We start from the raw sequence: 20958 nt of genomic DNA on the forward strand, positions 1-20958 counted from the left end.
TAGATTCTTCTTACTGCATGCTAAATGTTTTTTCTAACATTTTACTATATATCAATAAAATACAAGTAGTATTAGCATTGTTGTGCAAATGATGAGAATATCTACATTTCTAATATAAATTTTGTAGTTTATAAAAACATATTTGGTTCTCACTTTACTGTTTATACACTTTCATTTTCTATTATCAAGCAATTCACTATTTGGTATAATTTCCACATAGGATTTATGTATGCAGCAGAAGGTCACTATTTGCAGAAGTAACTACCATTTAAAATAAAATAATCAGATTTTTTAAAAAATCCAAAAAAGAAGGGAAAAAGAAGGGAACTAAGTAATCAAAGCATAACTAAGAAGAGGTAAGACTTAAATAACAAGCAATCCTCAGCAATTTTACAATTCTCTTTAAAAGAAAATGAAAGGAGTGTACATTATTCCGGCGGATAACACCCAGGGGGAGGGCCTTCTCTGTGGTTCACCTGCCCTTTGGAACCAGCTGCCCGTGGAGCTTAGGACTGCCCCCGACCTTCGTTCATTTCACCGGGACCTGAAGACCTGGCTCTTTGAGCTTTCCAGCCCAGGCTGAGAGTTTTAATTGGGGTTTTTATATTTCTTCAGGGATTTAATTTAATTTTTTTAATTGTTTTTTATTTTTGTATCAATGTTTTAAGTACCCTGTAAACCGCCCTGAGTCCTACGGGATAGGGTGGTATATAAATTCAATAAAATTCAAATTCAAATTCAAATTATTCATACCTTTTCTAAACCCTGCACTTGGTGATATATCAAGAAATGGTGGCTTAAGGACAGTCATGTGTTTGTTTGTCAGTCTGTCTGCCTGTCTATCATATATAAAACCACCCTTTCCCCTCTCAGATTGTCATTCTTGATTATTACAATTCAAGAATAAAGAATAAAGAAAACCAATTCCAGTTTCCAATTCTGACTTCAACTCTTGAACAAAATTTACAATTTAAACATTCATGATATGATTCAACAACCTGATATTTGCAGAAACCATTTTATTCTTTTACTTAATTTATAAATTGAACAAAAGAAGTTATCATTTCAAAAGTTTGGTAGCCAATGATATAAAAATGCATTAATTAATAGTCATATTAATTTGAGTTGCCACTTAAACTTATATTCTGGGGAGAAATATTATATTATATAATATATATATATTATTATATTATATAATATTATATTATATAATTATGTTATGTTATGTTATGTTATGTTATGTTATGTTATGTTATGTTATGTTATGTTATGTTATGTTATGTTATGTTATGTTATAAATTGTATTATATTACCTTCTTTTTCATTATTTTTCTTTTATCTAGTGTTTGAGCACACTTATTGTTTATGAATGGAACTTGTCTTTTAAAAAATGCTGATAATCTTTTTCCCCTTCATGGATTACAGCCTTGTCATGGTGAAGGGGCTTGCATAACTCAATGAAGTTATGAGCTATGCCATGCAGGGCCATGCAACACAGAAAGGTCATAGCAGAGAATTCTGTCAAAACGTGATCCACTGGAGAAGGAAATGGCAACCCACTCCAGTATCTTTGCCATGAAGACCCTATGAACAGTACCAAAAGACAAAACGATATGACACTGGAAGATGACCCCCTCAGGTCAGAAGGTGTCCAATATGGTACTGAAGAAGAGCAGAGGGCTAGTAGTAGTAGCGCCAGAAAGAGTGAAGTGACTGGGCCAAAGGCAAAAGGATGCTAAGCTGTCGATGCATCTGGTAGTGAAAGGGAAGTCTGATGCTGTAAAGATTTATTCTCCATTGGAACCTGGAATGTAAGATCCATGAATAAAGGTAAGCTGGACATGGTCAAACAAGAGATGACAAGACTAAGCATCAACATCTTAGGAATCAGCAAATGAAAATGGACAGGAATGGGTGAATTTTACTCAGATGACCATCAGGTATACTACTGCGGGCAAGAATCCCTAAGAAGAAATGGAGTAGGCTTCATAGTCAATAAAAGAGTAGGAAAAGCAATACCGGGATACAATCCCCAAAATGACAGAATGATTTCAGTGCAAATTTATTTTATTTATTTATTTATTATTGGACTTATATGCCACCCTATCTCCCGAAGGACTCAGGGCGGCTAACAACAATAACATACAATAAATACGGAAGTTAAGATAAAATTAAAATTAAAGGCCTCTGTACAATAAATTTAAATTTAAATTAAAATAAATTAAAAATTAGAGTTAAAATAAAAAATTAAAAACATAATTAAAATCCCTGTCAGTGCAGGTCAGCCAGGTGGAAAAGGAAAATCCAAGGCAAGCCATTCAATATGCTTATCATCATGGGGGATTGGAATGCTAAAGTAGGAAGCCAAAAGATAACTGAAATAGCAGGCAGGTTTGGCCTTGTAGTACAAAATGAAGCAGGGCACAGAGTGATACAATTTTCTCAAGAGAATATGATGGTCATAGCAAACACTCTTTTCCAACAACCCAAGAGATGGCTCTACACATGGACACCACCAGACGGTCAACACAGAAATCAGATTGACTATGTGCTCTGTATCCAAAGATGGAGAAGCTCTATACAGTCAGTAAAAACAAGACTAGGAGCTGACTGTGGCTCAGACTATGAGCTTCTCCTTGCAAAGTTTAGGCTTAAACTGAAGAAAGTAGGGAAAAGCACTAGGCCACTCAGGTATGAATTAAATCATATCCCTATTGAATATATAGTAGAGGTGACAAATAGATTTAAGGAATTAGATCTGATAGACAGAGTGCCTGAAGAACTATGGACAGAGGTTCATGTCATTGTACAACAGGTAGCAACCAAAACCATCCCAAAGAAAAAGAAATGCAAGAAAGCAAACTGGCTGTCTGAGCAAGCTTTGCAAATAGCTGAGGAAAGGAGGAAAGCAAAAGGCAAGGGAGAAAAACATAGATATGCCCCATTGAATGCAGAATTCCAGAGAATAGCTAGAAGAGATAAGAATGCCTTCTTAAATGAACAGTGCAAAGAAATAGAAGAAAACAATAGAATAGGGAGGACCAGAGATCTTTTCAAGAAAATTGGAGAGATGAAGGGAACGTTTAATGCACAAATGGGCATGATAAAGGACCAAAATGGCAGGGACCTAACAGAGGCAGAAGAGATTAAGAAGAGGTGGCAAAATTACACAGAAGAACTATACAAGAATGAGCTTAACGTCCCTGATAATCACAATGAGGTGGTCACTGACCTCGAGCCAGACATCCTAGAATGTGAAGTGAAGTGGGCCTTAGAAAAGCTGAGCAACAACAAAGCTAGTGGAGGTGACAGTATTCCAGCTGAGCTATTCAAAATCTTAAAAGACGATGCAGTAAAAGTGCTACACTCAATTTGCCAGCAAATTTGGAAAACTCAACAGTGGCCACAGGATTGGAAAAGATCAGTTTACATTCCAATTGCAAAGAAAGGCAGTGCCAAAGAATGTTCAAACTATCGCACCATTGCACTCATTTCTCATGCTAGTAAAGTCATGCTTAAAATCCTACAAGCTAGACTTCAGCAGTATGTGGATCGAGAACTACCAGAAGTACAGGCAGGATTTCGAAGAGGCAGAGGAACTAGAGATCAAATTGCCAACATACGCTGGATCATGGAGAAAGCTAGGGAGTTCCAGAAAAAACATCTACTTCTGCTTCATTGACTATGCTAAAGCCTTTGATTGTGTGGATCATAACAAACTGTGGCAAGTTCTTAAAGAGATGGGAGTACCAGACCATCTTATTTGTCTCTTGAGAAACCTATATGTGGGTCAAGAAGCAAAAGTGAGAACTGGACACAGAACCACTGATTGGTTCAAAATTGGGAAAGGAGTCCGGCAAGGCTGTATACTGTCGCCTTGTCTATTTAACTTATATGCAGAGCACATCATGAGAAAGGCAGGGCTAGATGAATCAAAAGTTGGAATTAAGATTGCCGGAAGAAATATCAACAACCTAAGATACGCAGATGATACCACTCTAATGGCAGAAAGTGAAGAAGAACTAAAGAGCCTCTTGTTGTGTGTGAAGAAGGAGAGTGCAAAACCTCGGTTGAAACTTAACATTAAGAAAACCAAGATCATGGCATCTGGCCCTCTCAATTCCTGGCAAATAGATGGGGAAGAAATGGAGGTAGTGACAGATTTTGTTTTCCTGGGCTCCAAGATCACTGCAGATGGGCACTGTAGCCAAGAAATTAAAAGACGCTTGCTCCTGGGGAGGAAAGCCATGGCAAATCTAGACAGTACACTAAAAAGCCAGAGACATCACCCTGTAAACAAAAGTGTGTATAGTCAAGGCTATGGTCTTCCCAGTTGCAATGTATGGCAGTGAAAGTTGGACCATAAGAAAGGCTGAGCGCCAAAGAATTGAGGCCTTTGAACTATGGTGCTGGAGAAGACTCCTGCGAGTCCCTTGGACTGCAAGGTGATCAAATCGGTCAGTCCTAGAGGAGATCAATCCTGACTGCTCCTTAGAAGGCCAGATCCTGAAGCTAAAACTCAAATACTTTGGCCACCTAATGAGAAGGAAGGACTCACTGGAGAAGAGCCTAATGCTGGGAAAGATCGAGGGCAATAGAAGAAGGGGACGACAGAGAATGAGGTGGCTGGATGGAGTCACTGAAGCAGTAGGCGTGAGCTTAAATGGACTCCAGAAGATGGTAGAGGATGGTACAGGACAGGAAGGCCTGGAGGAACGTTGTCCATAGGGTCGCGATGGGTCCGACACGACTTCACAGCTAACAACAACAAGCATATGTTTGTATAAGATTGTTATACACAATACCCTGTATTCTGCTTTGAGAAGTCTGGGGGGGAGGGTTGATGGGGAGGGGGGTTCAATTTATATGTTTTTTAAATTTTGTAAAACTTTTCAATAAAAAATAAATAAATAATCTATTTATTCTTGACTGCTCAATATTTGCTTCACTTCATTTCTATTCGTAACTTTTTGTTATAACTCTACCTTTGTCCTTCTTTTCATGATATTCATATTATTCTTCTAATCTTTTATCAATTACTTATGTATTAAAGTCAATGATATTGATATATTATCTAGCAACGTTTACAATACATAGAACTTCAATGACTATGGGGAAAGTAATTGCAACTATCCACTTGATTTTACCATATTTCGCATATTATAAATTCATTCTTTCAACACAAACCCATAGACCACAGACTAATATATTACCAGCCAGCCTTGATGATGTTGATGATGCTTCATTCCATCTTCTTTTATCATAACCTTTCTTCCAGAGTTGGAGGAATAGATGGCTTGCAGAGCATGAGCCACAGCGTACACAGCATTGTAGATGCTATAGCTGTGGCCTGTTATTCTTTTTGGAAAAACATGTTCTGGAAGGCCCTCTAGCTTCTCCTCTCCTTTGCAGATATTCTCCTTCTCATCTCCCAGATTAGAATTTTAAATGCACATCCAAATGCATGACTCCAGAAATCCTTGATAAAACCATCTTCTTTTACAGCAAAAAGCTTTCGATCCTGAATAAATTGCTGAAATCCTTTTAGTTCTTTGGCATGATTTGCAAATGATATTGCACCATGGAAATCCTGCAAATCCCAAGTTTTTTTACTGGCAAAATACCTCAACTCCATCCCAACAGTCAGAATCCATACCTTTCCTTTCCTTTCCTTTCTTTATAATCAGTATTTGGTAAATATCTCAAAATGATCATGGAATGTGTATCTCCATTAAAAATCAAGACTCTGGCTTCATTACCCACTATTTCCTTATAAAATGCTATTATATAGTTTAAGAAAAATCCTGAATTGGCATTATAATGTGAACTGTCAAATAACTCTATGAAGGCAAAACAAATGCCTTTTTTTGGAATACTCATATACCAGGGTCTGCAAAAACCAATCTAAATCTATTCCATTTGCCACCAAGAATCCAATCCACCTCCAACTGAAATGTAGAAGTGGAGGATACCTCTATACTGACAAAATCCATTTGGAACCATTTGATAAAAGGAAGGCAGATTGGTATCCCCTGCTTCAATTCTAGCAGATCCATACATGAACTGCCAAAAAAGGGTAGAGGGAATTGTTAAGGACAAGTGTATATAATATTATATGATATAGTTATATATGTACAACAAAAAACCTCTTTCTGTAAGTTGGTCACATGCAATAAATATAGGTATTTATTGCTCACTCTGGAAACTGGTAACTGTATTACAAAACAGCATTGTAAACAGCATTGCAGTAATCCAGGCGAGAAGTGACAAGGGCATGGGTGACCATGCATAGGGCATCTTGGTCCAAAAAGGGGCGCAACTGGCATACCAGGCGAACCTGTGCAAAAGCCCCCCTGGTCACAGCAGCCAGATAGTCTTCCAAATCAAGCCGTGAATCCAGGAGGACACTCAAGTTGCGGGCCCTTTCTGAGGGGGGCAATAGCTCCCACCCATAAGAAGAGATGGAACCTGCTGGACAGTACAAGTTGCCGATATCCACAGCCACTCGGTCTTGGATGAGTTCAGCCTGAGCCTGTTCCTTCCCATCCAGACCCGTACCGCCTCCAGGCACCATGACATCATGTCAAGGGCATCACTGGGTTGGCTCGGGGTGGAGATAAACAACTGGGTATCATTGGCATATTGGTGATACCTCACCCCAAAGCCATGGATGATCTCACCCAGCGGCTTCATATAGATGTTGAACAAGAGGGGGGAGAGAACTGACCCCTGAGGAACCCCACAAGAAAGGGGCCTCAGGGTAGATCTCTGCCCCCATGCCAATAGAAACTGCAAATGGCCTGAGAGGTAGGAGGAGCAAACAGTGCCTCCCACTCCCAACCCCTCGAGCCGTCACAGCAGGATACCATGGTCGATGGTATCAAAAGCTGCTGAGAGGTCAAGTAGGACCAGGACAGAGGAGCAACCCCTGTCCCAGGCCCACCAGAGATCATCTACCAGTGTGAACAATGCCATTTCTGTGCTGTAACTGGGTCTGAAACTGGACTGGTATGGGTCCAGATAGTCCGCTTAATCCAGGAATTGCAGAAGCTGATGCGCCACAACACTCTCGACAACCTTCGCTACAAAGCGAAGGTTGGAGACAGGATGATAGTTATTCAATGAGGCTGGGTCCAGAGCAGGCTTCTTGAGGAGGGGCCTTACCACCGCCTCTTTTAAAGCAGAGGGGAAGACACCGTCTGTCAATGAAGCATTGACAACTGCCTGGAGCCAGTCCCCTGTCACCTCCCCAGCGCCCGAAACCAGCCAGGAGGGACATGGGTCCAATAAACAAGTTGCAGCACTCAGCCTAGACATAATCCTGTCCACATCATCCAAAGTCACAGGGTCAAACTCACCACAAATGTTATGACCAAGACCTGCCCTCTCCACTCTGTCGGATTCCGCACGTCTTCTTTTTTTTGTTTTCTTTACTTTTTACAACCTCTACTATTTTTGATGGTTCATCTCTCCTAATTATTAGGAGCTCCCTGTATTACAAAACTTAACCATTGGGTGGAGATTCTACACGATTTGAAGGAAAAGATGATTATTTCTAATTTACCCAAACTTGGAAAAAATGGCTCTTCTGCTCCTGCCTCAATCTCTGCAAGCCCAGTCTACCAGAAATCAATAACCACAATGTTACAACAGAAGAAGTCTGATACCCAACAGAAGGATACGCAAGCTATCTTACAAGCAATTTTTGATGCCAATGCTGCCCAGTCCGCCACAGCAACTAAAAACCATGAAGAGTTGAAAAGTGATCTAGACAAAATGAACCAAAAAATCAACAACATAGATTCTCAATTGGCAGACTTCAAAAAGATGATTGGAGAAAACCAGCAAAGAATTCAAAAAAATAGAACATAAGTCAATGTATGTTGATCAAATAGCAGACTTGAGAGATGAAAACCAAAAACTCATCCAAATAAATGGAGAACAGGAAGATTCTTTGATAGCCATAGAAATGGAGTGGGCATCATATTTCCTAAGATTCCAAAACACACAAGAGGACAAGGAAGAGGATCTTCTAGAATTGATGACAGAGTTGCTGGCAGACGTTGTAGGCTTGGGGAAGTCACAAATACAAGGAGAGGTTGATCAGGCCTATCGTGTCAACTCAAATTATGCTAGGAGAAATAAGGTGCCCAGGGTAGTCCATGTCAGATTTTTAAAAAGAGCCATAAGAGATGAAATTCTGAGAAAAGTAAGAGAGGAGCCATTGAAATACAAAGAAAAAGAAATTGTGGTTCTTAAGCAAATTCCTAGAAGGATAAGAGTTGCTCAAAGAAACTACCAATTTTTAACTAAGAAAATTGTTGAAAAAGGAGTGAATTTTAGATGGCTGATTCCAGAAGGGATTTTACTTTACTGGGATACAAAAAGATACAGACTGGATACACCACTTAAAGCATTGGAGTTTGTTGACAGTCAAAGAGCCTTTTTGGAGAAAGATAATCTGGAACCCAAAAAACAAGAGGAATTGCCAGTTCAAGGTGAGGCCAACCCAAAAGAGAGGAAAGAGACCAAAGAAACCCAAACCACATATGCCTAGTCAGAAGAAGGTGCAAGACCAAGAGACCAGAGACAGATAAGATTGACCAGAAGATTAAGACCTAGATATAATTGAAAAGATGGAAGAGATGGGGATACTATCAGTAAATATTAATGGCCTAAATTCTCCCTCAAAAAGAAGAAAAACTTTCACATGCTTACAAAAATTAAATATGGATATAATTTGTCTCCAAGAAATGAACATTAAGAGGCAACATATCAAAATTCTAGAACAACCAAAAATAGGCAAACTGTTCTTTGCATCAGCATACCAAAAGAAAAGAGGAGTAGCCCTTTATATCAAAGAAAAGATGAGCCCCAAACAAATTTATGCGGATGAAGAGGGGAAAATTTTAATGGTGGAAATTATGATGGATCAAAAGCAAATATTAATCATTGGAATATATGCACCTAATGATAAACAAGAACAATGTTAACTTAAACTTTATAAGAAAATACTAGATCTAAACTACCAAAATTTTTGCATAATGGGAGACTTTAATGCAATTGTGGATGGATCCTCGGACTACAAAAGTGCCAAGCAAGAAAGAAAAGGAGGAAATCTATTACCTAGAACATTTTTAAAAATGATAGAAGAATTTAGCATGTTAGACATATGGCGAGAGAGAAACCCAGAGAAATCACAATATACATTTTACTCAAATAGACACAAATCACGGTCAAGAATTGATATGAAATGGATCTCATTGGACTTGAAATCGATGATTCAAGAGGTGGAAATTGAACCCAATGACTGGGCAGACCATAACCCAATAAAAATGACCTGGAAAGGAACTAAATGGTCTCTAAATAAATAGATATTGAAGGAAAAAGAATTTCTACAACTAGCGACAAAGGAAATGGAATTTTTCTTCAAAATAAATAAGGAAGAAACATCACTCCAAAATGTTTGGGACACTGCTAAAGCATATTTTAGAGGCTTGGCCATAACTTACATGGCTAAGAAGAACAAAGAAAAGAAACAACTACAACTTAACTTGAGGGAGGAACTCAGAAGACTAGAAGCAGAACTACAAACAGATCCAGATAAAGTATCACTCAAGAAACAAATGGAAATAATAAAGCATAGGTTAAATTTAGCTGAGATAGTACTTATGGCTCAAAAGATCAAATGGGCTAAACAGAATTTCTTTGAAAACGCAAATAAGCCAGGAAGATGGCTAGCATATAGATTGAAAAAAGAAAAAGAAAAGAAAATGATAAAGAAATCACAAAATACAAATGGAGAAATACAGTTTCAAAATAATGCAATGAAAAAAAATTGTTAAGGAATATTATAAGACACTTTACAAAGCAAAGGAAATCCTCAAGGAAAAAAATACAGCAATGTTTTAAAAAAGCAAACTTGCCAAAAGTTTCCCAGAACATTCAAATATATTGAATGAACCAATATCAATGATGGAAATTACAGACACTATAAAAAGGCAAAAAAATAAAATAAAAATAAGACCCCAGGGCCAGACGGACTACCTGCAGAATTCTATACCGCTTTAAAAGATATCTTAACTCCAACTTTGAAAGAACTTTACAATGAAATTCTCCTGGAAACCAAAATACCAAAGACATGGACTGAAGCTAATATCACTTTAATACCTAAAGAATATGCAGGCTTGACAAATATAAAAAAATATATACCAATCTCATTACTCAATGTGGACTATAAAATTTTTGCTTCAATAATGACAGAAATAATTAAGAAATTTTTGAGTGAATTTATACATATTGATCAAAATGGTTTTTTTACCTAAAAGACAGATAAAAAATAATTTAAGAACAATCCTGGATGTCCTAGAGTACTATGAAGCTCATCCAGGGAAACAGATGGCTCTGATATTTCTTGATGCACAAAAAACATTTGATGCACAAAAAACATTTGATAATCTAAATTGGCAATTCATGTTCCAGCAACTTGCCTAAGTGGACTTTGGGGAAAAAGTTTATCAATGCAATCCATGCAATTTATGATGAACAGACTGCTAGAATAATTGTAAATGGAGACTATATAGAAAACTTTAATATTAAAAAGGGCACAAGACAGGGATGTCCTTTATCCCCACTACTATTTATACTAACTCTGGAAGTATTGAACAGAAAGATTAGATAAAACTCTGAGATTAAAGGACTAGAGAAAAAGGGTGAAAAATGTAAATTACAAGCATTTGCAGATGACTTGGTTTGTATATTGGAAGAACCTTTGGAAACAAGCACGAAAATGTTGGGTACAATAGAACAATATGGTGATGTAGCAGGTTTGATAATAAATAGAGAAAATACTAAAGTTTTGACAAAGAACTTAACAGAAAACAGAAAATGCAACTTGAAAAAAAACAAAACCTTCAAATAGTTAAAAAAAAAGTTAAGTATTTGGGAATTTACTTAACAGCAAGATGTGCAACAATAAAAGAGGATAACTATGTAAAATTACTAAAACAAACAAAACTAGACTTAGAAAATTGGAAAAACCTTCAACTTTCAATGCTGGGGAAAATAGCTACAATTAAAATGAACATTTTACCAAAAATACTCTTTCTATTTCAAACTATTCCCATAAAATTAGAAAAAGCTTTCTTTGATGAACTGAACACCATAATATTGAAATTTATTTGGCAAGGGAAAAAAGCACGAATTAAAGTGAAAATGTTACAAGATGTTAAAGAAAGGGGACTCCCAGATTGGAAGTTATATTACCAAGCAGTTGGAGGAAGAACAAGTTAAAGAAACAATGATAATTTGGGCAAAAAAAGTTGGTCACACTATAGAACTTGAAGAATGGGAAAAGTTATGGGATAGAAATATTAGATTAACTAAAGCTGTATCATATAAAGAAAATTTGTACAAAATGTTTTATAGATGGCACATGACACCAGTGAGACTAGTGAAAATGTTTAAAAATACTTCAAATGTTTGTTGGAAATGCAGCCAAAGACCATGTACCTATTATCATCTCTGGTGGACATGTTCTAAAGCTAAAAGGTTTTGGCTTAAGATACATTTATGGTTGGAGAAGATAGTTAAAAAACAAATAGAATTTAAACCTGAATTGTTTTTGTTAGGAATGATAGATCCCAATTATGGTAAAGACCCTGAGTATTTAATACTACATGTATTAACAGCAGCGAGAATTATGTATGCCCAATACAGGAAAAATGAGTTTACCAACTGAACAAATGCTTATCAAGAAAATACTAGATTGTGCAGAAATTGATAGGTTAATTTTAGAGATTAAAGAAAAAGAGCTTTTTGTTTATTACAGAACCTGGAATAAATTTTATCAATGGCTAGTCAAACGAATTAAAGAGAAAGGAATGTGATACACTTTTTTGACCTTATTTTACTAAGAAAAATATTATAGATTGAAAATTTAACATTGTTTACTATGATTTGCTATATCTATTATTGTTATCAATCATTATTCTTATTGATGTATATCAACTCAGACAATATGCTATATGCTAAATATTGAATATAATTGGGGGAAACCCAACCCCTTCCTTAACTTTCCCGCTATCCCAACCCTGCACCCCATCCCCTCATTTTCCACCCCACCCTTATAAAAACCAATAAAATTTACATTAAAAAAGAAAATATATAAAACAAGCAAACAAGCACGAAATTGATTTATCTTTTAATAAATAGCCATCAAGAATGAAAAGAAAATGGGAGAAGAGAAAGAAGGATATTGATGAGGAGAGATTAAGCTTATTGTGAGATTAAGCTGAAGTAAACAAGTGCAGAATGATAATACTACCATAAGATCGAAGGTCTAACATGTATCCATCCAAGACTATGGATGAAATTCCAGAGCAGATTGTTCCCTCTCAGACTTGCCTTTCACAAACATCATCTATAGCAATAATGTCACAAGAAAAATGCAAGAAAGAAAGAAAGAAAGAAAGAAAGAAAGAAAGAAAGAAAGAAAGAAAGAAAGAAAGAAAAGAAAAGAAAAGAAAAGAAAAGAAAAGAAGAGAAAAGAAAAAAATAGATCATGAATAGCCAAAGTTATGTCACTTAAATATATTTTGTATCACAGCGATATGCTTCTGATATGATATGATATAATATCACATCAAGCCTCTTGATGATGCAGCCACTGGAAAAGTGACATCATGTTTTATGGCTGATTAAATGCTCTCTTTTGTTCAGCTCAGGTCTCAACAGAATAATGTAGCATTTGGGAGCAAATATGCAAGCCAGCAATCCAGCACTGGAAGATAGGATTGAGAAAACCTCCACAGTGACCATGTATTTTCCTTTGGTGCTCAGGTAAGTTGGAACAAAAGTCAGCCACACACTGCAAAACACCAACATGCTGAAAGTGATGAATCTAGCTTCATTAAAAGTATCTGGCAACTTCCGAGCAAAGAAAGCTATAGTGAAGCTGGCAATGGCCAATAAGCCCATATAGCTCAAAACAAGATAAAACATGATGGGTGATGACTCATTACACTGAAGAACAACTTCTTCATTCATTGAAAGCATATCAGTCTCTGGGAAGGGAGGAGATGTTGCAAGCCACACAACACAGATCACTACTTGAAGAAAAGTACAAGAAAAAACAATGGAGCTGGCCACTCTTTTCCCTGTCCACTTCTTTATCTTGGATCCTGGCTGTGTGGCCATGAATGCCAGGACTACAATAAGGGTTTTTCCCAATATGGAAGATACTGCCAGGGTGAAAATGATCCCAAAGGTTGTTTGACGGAGGAGACATGTTATTGTTAGTGGTCTTCCAAGGAAGAGCAATGAACAAAGAAAACAGAGCAGAAGCGAGATGAGCAGAAGGTAGGAAAGGTCACAATTGTTGGCTTTCACTATGTAAGTATTATGATGTTTCCAAAATGTCTTCAAGATCTGAACAGTAATTACAGAGAAGAAGACTGCACAAGTGGCTATGCTGATACCGAATGGCTCTTTGTAGGACAAGTAGCTAATGACCTTTGGAAGGCATCTGTTCTGTTCCTTGTTTGCATACTGATCCTGTGGACATTTGAAGCAATTGTCCATGTCTGCAAAATTGCACAAATTAAAAAGAAAAAAAGTAATAATATGTGTGTTTTTAGTCCTTTCTATTAGCAGTATAGTAGCAGTGGAACTTTTAATGATTTTTTTAAAAAAATAAAAGTTGAGGAAAGGATATAATATTTGGCCTATTATTTAGAATGAACAAAGACATCATTTTTTGTGTAACCAGTTGTCTCTGGTTAATCTGACTTAACATTAAAGCCTATAAATTGTGGCATGTATCAATATCTCCTTACAAATTTAGGTAATGTTTTATGGAACATGTAGTATTTTTTTAACTGTTTACATTATTTTCAGATCTGCATGGACACTAAGTAATTATAAAGAATGTCTTTTTTTTTAAAAAAAGAAAATATTATAAAGGATAAGAAAAACAAAAGAAATCATGGTATTTATGAATAATACAAAAAAGAATGATGCCACAATATGGTTTCAGTAATTGCAATACTGGGATACAAGGCAAAGATGTGTGAAAGTTTTCTGGTCAATAATCCCCCATTTTACTTGTGCTAAAGCCTAGATCTTGGTGGGAAAACAATCTCTGGGACCAATATTACTGTGTTACCCACAAAAACAAAATCTAGATCTTCTAGTCATCTCACTTAATAAGTGGTCCATGCAGGTTAAACAATTCCTTGGCTTTACATTTGATCTTCTCAACACACATGTAGAATACAGTATAGACAAACAAGGCGTAGCTATTCATATTATCAGAACTATAGGAAACATATATAGGAAAAACATATTATATTAGTAGCCTTTTGTTTATGCTATCACTGTTGTTCAGTCTCTTTATCTTTTAGCTACTACCTCACCTATTTTGTTAGATATCCACCCTTTTGGACAAGGCACACAATTGTAACAACAAAATAGTTCTTCCTTTGTTTCCTTCTGATAGCCAGGCAGACAATTGGCATTACACACAGAGGTAGGTTGTGACTGTTGACAAGGTAAGATGAAAAGCATCATCCTCATAGATATGGGCTTAAAAACATTAATGCTTGGGTTACAACATTACATGCAGTGACATTTTCTAGTTTCTAAGTAGAATGACTCTTACTGAAACTTTTTTCAAGATAAAACAAAGCTTGAGTCTTTAATATTAAATAATTAATTTAGCTGAGATTTCTATTGCTTGAGAAAAACTGTGAATCTTGTGAGAGGGAGATAACCTTATTTAAAAAGTTCACTATATTATTATCAGCATCTCCAAATGGTGTTTTTCACATAATAAAAATCCTGATTTTGGAATTCCAAATTAGCAATAGTGAATTTGTAGTATGCTGGAAAATAAGACTACTTCTGGTCAAAATTGACCAAATAAAAACTTAAGGGTACTTGATTAAATTTTCTAAATTCTTTTCTGCACATGGAAGGAAATCCAGAGAACTCTAATCAGGAATGCATAACATTCTTTAGAGGAACTAATAATTGAATCTTCTGAGGAAGGGAATATGTTCAAACTAAGTTCACTGGAAGTAATGGTATGAGGATCAATTAAAAAAATCAAGTAGCTGAAACATTTCAACACATGGTAATAAGATTTTATTTACCTGGTTAAATCCATGATGCCATACTATCTTATCTTCCTTAATGCTAAATTGTTTCTCTGGAGGTGCCCATGGATTCACCCTTCCAACTTTCAATCCAATGAAAGAATGGTTTGGGAATGTGACCCAATTTATGATATCATAGCCTGCAAGCAGAGAGCCCTCCTGGTCAAAGGAAATTTGATCTCCAGCACTGTTGTTAAATGATAATGTTTTCAGCACATAAGAAAGCTGAAATGGGAAAACAAAAAGGCAACAGTGATTGAGGTTTTGCTGGATCCAGTTCTGGATTCAGGGACATTGTAAAGGAAGCTCACCTGATATTAAAAAAGTCATTTCAGCATCACACAGAATCCCTTTATTTGTTAAACTTTCTTACATCATTACGTTTCCGGTCATATTTTAAATTGCTTTATTTTGAGGTTACTTAACTTTGATTTTGAAACCAAACATAAAGTTTTTGGAGAAAAAATAAAAAGAAAGTGGTATACTGTATTTTTAAATTCATGGTCATAATATAACTTTTAAATTTCTGTTAAATATATGATGGCAGTTAAAGTTTAATCAACCAGAATACAAAGTTGATTATCTATAAAAACCAACTATAGGTGCTGATTAATTATATTGTCAAGGGTAAATATATACTGCAAGTCTGCTATATCAAAAAGTACTGCACATCATTATTATTTTTTTACAATTTTTGTGCCATTACCCGCCAGAGCTGCTGATTCAGATGTTTTCTTCTCTCCCTTCCATCCATTGTCTTGTGTCTGGAAACTGATGCATAGATGGCATGTAAGGCATGAGCCACAGCATAAACAGCATTGTAGATGCTATAACTTTGGGCTGAGATCCTCATTGGAAAGACATGCTCAGGAAGGTCCTCCAGTTTTTCCATCCCTGTACAGGCATCCCTGTTCTTAGGATGGAACCTAGAGTCCTGGAATGGACAGTCAAATGTCCGAGCCCAGAAATCTCTGATGAAACCATCCCCTTCTGAATTCAAAGGGTTTCTCTTCTGGAGAAATTCCTGGAATCCCTGGATTTCCTCAGAATGAACTGTAAAGGAAAATGAACCATGGAATTCAAGTATAGGCCAGTCGTAAGCTGTAATGGTATTTTTCAGCTCCATCCCAACAGTCATAAGCCAAACATGGCCTTTAGATTTTTCTATCAGATACTCAAATTTAGAAGAAAGCAACCATCTCAAAAGCATCATGGAACGCATGTCTCCACTGAAAACCAGCACTTTGGCTTTGCTGTTCATGACTTCTAAGTAAGATTTTTCCATCCATTTCATGTAGTTTTCACCATGATACAAAATGAATGTATATACATTTGCAGTACAGATGCCATTCTTTGAAAATTCTGGAATGATGACATTCATGACGCTCTCTAAATGCATCCCATTGGCAATAAAGAATCCAATCCAATTCCAGTTGAAATGCTGGAGTAACATCATAATCCCTCTATACTGATAAAGTATGTTTGGAATCATTTGTAAGTAGTAAAGCAGATGGTCCTTTTCTGGTATCACCATTCCAGAGCCATATATGAACTGAAAAGACATTCAGATAAAAAAAATAGGGTTTTTCAAAAGGACATGAGAGTTTACTATTTCAATAAGGCACAGAAAGTGGGACTTCTTCAGTTATATATGTGTATTGATTTTTTAATATATTTATTGCAATTATTGAAGTTTAATAATAAATGACCTGCTTACCAAAGCCTTTTGCACTTAAGAGATTTTTATCTTTCCATTAAAGTCTTTTTTTTTGTTGTCCAATTTCTACATTTTAATAAATCATGTTTCAAGTGAAAACAATGAAATTCATTTCTATTTTGCAATAATGTAGCATACAGTGAAATATACTCCTGAGCAAAATAATAGAAGAATATCCTTCTAATAGTATAGAAGTATCCTAAATGTAGAAAAATAAAGTAAAACAATCAGGATTAAAAATAACTGCAATTTACTATTTTCAGAGTGGGTATTGATGATTAATAGGGATGTATTTTAATATTAATCCACAAGTTATTTCATCAGTTGTAAACTTTGATGATCACCAGTGCAATGTGCTTTAGTTGTCCTGTAACTTGTAATGAAATTAAGTAAAAACCAAGAACTGCCATTCTGAACATTCTTCAGAAGCTGAGAATGTGGTTACGGCAGCAAGACTTTTAGTAGGGCAATATTGGAAGAAGGAAGAACTGCCGACTATAGAAGAATGGACTTTAAAAGTTTGCAACCTGGCGGAAATGGCAAAGATTTCGGCTTATTTGAAGGATCATTCGCAACAGAGATATATTGTGGAGTGGAAAAAATGGATTGATTATATCCAGAATAAATATGGGACTAAAAAGTTTCATTTAGCATTTGAATAAGTATTGATCTGATATTTATATTGCTTGTAGTCATTTTATAAGAGCTAAAGTGCAATAGACCTAATAGTTTATTGTTGTTAGCATATGGTAGTTTATGATTGTTTCTACTTTTATACCTTGTATTTAGCTCTGGGAAGTCGGGGAGGGGGGAAGGGGAGGGGGGAGGGTTGGGGTGGGTTGGGAAGGGGTGGGTGGGTGGGGAGGGGTTGTTTTTTTAAAGATAAAATGTATTGAAAAACTTTTCAATAAAAAAAAGCTGAGAATGTGGCTTTGATAGGGCCATACAAAACATTTGTGTAGAACTTGGCTATCTCCTATAATAGGTCCATTTGGAACTTAAATAGCTGTCATAAATATTTAATCCCAGTGTAATGTTCAGTAACATCCTGGGGTTTCATTGATTTCCTTTACAGCAAAGGCTACAGCTAAGATCTGCTGATGATTCTCAGTCACTACACTGCACAAAGGTTTTCATCACATGCTGTTATCATTCTCCTTTTCTCCCTCCTCCTTTTTTCTTTTGTACTAGCATCTATGGAGAATATGAGAAAGCTCTAATGCATTTTCTACCTCATTCACTACATATAAATATCCTACCTGTGGAATCTTGTAGATCCCCAAAATATTAGGTTTCCGATGGGAGCGTTCAGAAGTCAGATCTTCAGTAACTGCCAATAGAGTGTCCTGGATGCTGCACTTGTAGTTGGGCACAAAGTTGTTTTTTGAAGAGAGAAATTGTATTGCAGCATGATAGGTCCATTTGGAACTTAAATAGCTATCATAAATATTGAATCCCAGTGTAATATTTGGTAACATCCTGGGGTTTTCGTTGATTTCCTTTACAGCAAAGGCCAGAGCTAAGTTCTGCTGATAATTCTCAGTCACTACACTGCACAAAGGTTTTCATTACGTGCTGTTAGCATTTCACAGGTTTTCATTTCATTATTGTCTGCTTCTTACTGTTTTGCATTATAACTTTTTCTTGTTCATTAAAATATTGGTGAATATTGATTAAGAAGGAAATTATTCTTCAATATGGAGTATATTTGAGAATGAAATTACCTAATACTTGATCAGATATCTTCTCTAAAAGTAGTGTGACTAGCCTAGGTTTGCTTAAATTATTATTTTTTCTTTTATGATCACTGTTCAAATGATATGGGGAAAGGGTGTGAATGTATAATCTTGGGGACATAAGTGCCAATTGGACAAACTGCCTTAGTAAGCTTGTCTACACTAAATAGATATTTTGGGGTGATTTTATATTTGATTTGAATATCACTTTCTAGTGAAGGTAGGCAGGTGCTTTCACTCATTATAACAAGAAACTATGAGAAATAATTAGAATGCAGGAGAAACTACTTAAGAGATAGCTATAAAGTGATAGAAATTTTAAATGAAAATAATTTAAATAGTCAATCTCTCATAATATTGTCAGAACATATTTGAAATAAGGCAAGATATTCATCTATATACAGGGTGGGATTTCATATTACTGTAAATTATAATAATAAATACTTTGTTGCCTATTATACAGTACTACTGAAAGTTAGCTATTTGAATGACAAACACATTTTCCTGCAGTAAAATTATGGCAAAATCTGTATCTAGATATGCTTTGTTCACAAGTCCCACATTTTAAAATTATTTTAACTTGTAATAATAATAAAACATTGGCATCAGTGGGAAAAACAGGAGGGGAACAGAGAATATATATTCACTGCCTTCAGTTATTTCTTAATATAAAGAAAGACAGTAATCCAAACCATATATGAACAGAGAGCCAGTTTGGTGTGGTGCAGTGCTTGCAGAACCTGGCTTGAAACTGGGAGATCATGACTTCTAGTCTATTGTTAGGTATGAATCAAGTAGATGACTTTGGACTAGTGATACTCTTCCAGCTCTAGCAAGAAAACAGAGGTAAGAAACTATTGAAAATCTTGCTAAGAGAGTTTCAGGGATTTGTGCAGGCAGCCAACTGGACTCAAAATTCTAGCTCCCTTCAGAAAAAATAAGTCACTATTTGGGTTCATTAAGAAGATAACTATCCCAGGCAGTTCCCCTTGGCCTGGCTGGGTGGGCTTATTGTGTAAGAAATGCTAGATATGTTTTCTTCATGTTTTGTCCTACCAGGTTTGAAATATAAGTAGGTAAGAGAAAAAAATAAGGAAGGAATACCAACCTCTTAGATAAGAAAGGTTCAAGTGGAAGTTCGGTAAAGTCCATTTTCTCATTATAGGAGAGAGCCAGAGAAATGATACCTCCATAGATAAAATCTCCTGACTGTGCATATCTGTGAATTTTGGGTGGGGAATGCCATACCCTACATTTAGCAACCTGAGATTGGCTCACTGTGTGAGGAAACACAAGCAACAGGAGTATTAATGTCAACATCGTAAATTCAAATATGCTGTTCCTCAGCTATATTACTGTGTTTTACAATTCCCTGAATTATTATGAGAGTCACCTACAGAAGTTTTGTTATTTATTTAGAGAGGATTTGATGTAGAATCATTCTGATCGTTCTGGATTTAAAACCTATATTCCCTGTGGCTTGACTAAATTGCAGGTATCAGTAACAGCAGCACAGAAACGTCACATCCATTTTAACTACAATATTTACAGAATTCTTCCCCCTCTGCTATGTCCATAAGATCCACATTTCCCTTATCTATTTTTCTTTGATATATAATTAGGGGAGAGGGAAAGGACCATATTTAGGCCAACCAGGATAGAGATTTTATGGATTCCTGCATGAAACATAAGTTTTTGCATGCCCAATGATTCCAGGTCCAATGTCCCCAGTAGCTCCTTAAATCATTAACCTACCTCCCTGCTCCCTTGCCTCCCTGCCCACTGCCTGTGACCATCTTGCCTCCTGTACTGAAACTAAGCATATATTTATGACCTCCCATACTGTAAATGAGACTAGTCCAATATACTGAATGCTTTCTTTTTTAGCAGGGATACAAACAGCTACCCAGAATGAAAGAAAATTGGGGAGGGAATAAGGCAGACTGATGGAGAGAAAGAAACACAAAAGAGTTGATCAAATGAATAGGAATCTTTGTTATTTTATATTTATTTATTTATTTTCTCAAAAGTCCATACAGTTTAATTGTTGTCTCATAAATTGCTAATTTACATTATCCAAAGCTTTCTGTGCATCTAGGAAAATTAGTGCCATTTGTTTCCCTAGATGCATTTCATAATATTCAAATGTATCCAAAATAATTCTTAAGTTGTTTGTGATTTGTCTCTTGGGTAAAAATCCATTTTGGTCTTGCTTGGATGAATAAATTCAGTCAAAAATCTTTTCAATATCTTTGCTATTATTGAGGCAAAAAAATTATAATCCACATTTAACAGTGATATTGGTCTACAGTTTTTTTTTATCTGAGTCAAATCTGAGTCTTCTTTTGGA

The sequence above is a fragment of the Vipera ursinii genome, assembly GCF_947247035.1.
Source record: "Vipera ursinii genome assembly, chromosome: Z".
In the NCBI taxonomy this organism is placed as follows: domain Eukaryota; kingdom Metazoa; phylum Chordata; class Lepidosauria; order Squamata; family Viperidae; genus Vipera; species Vipera ursinii.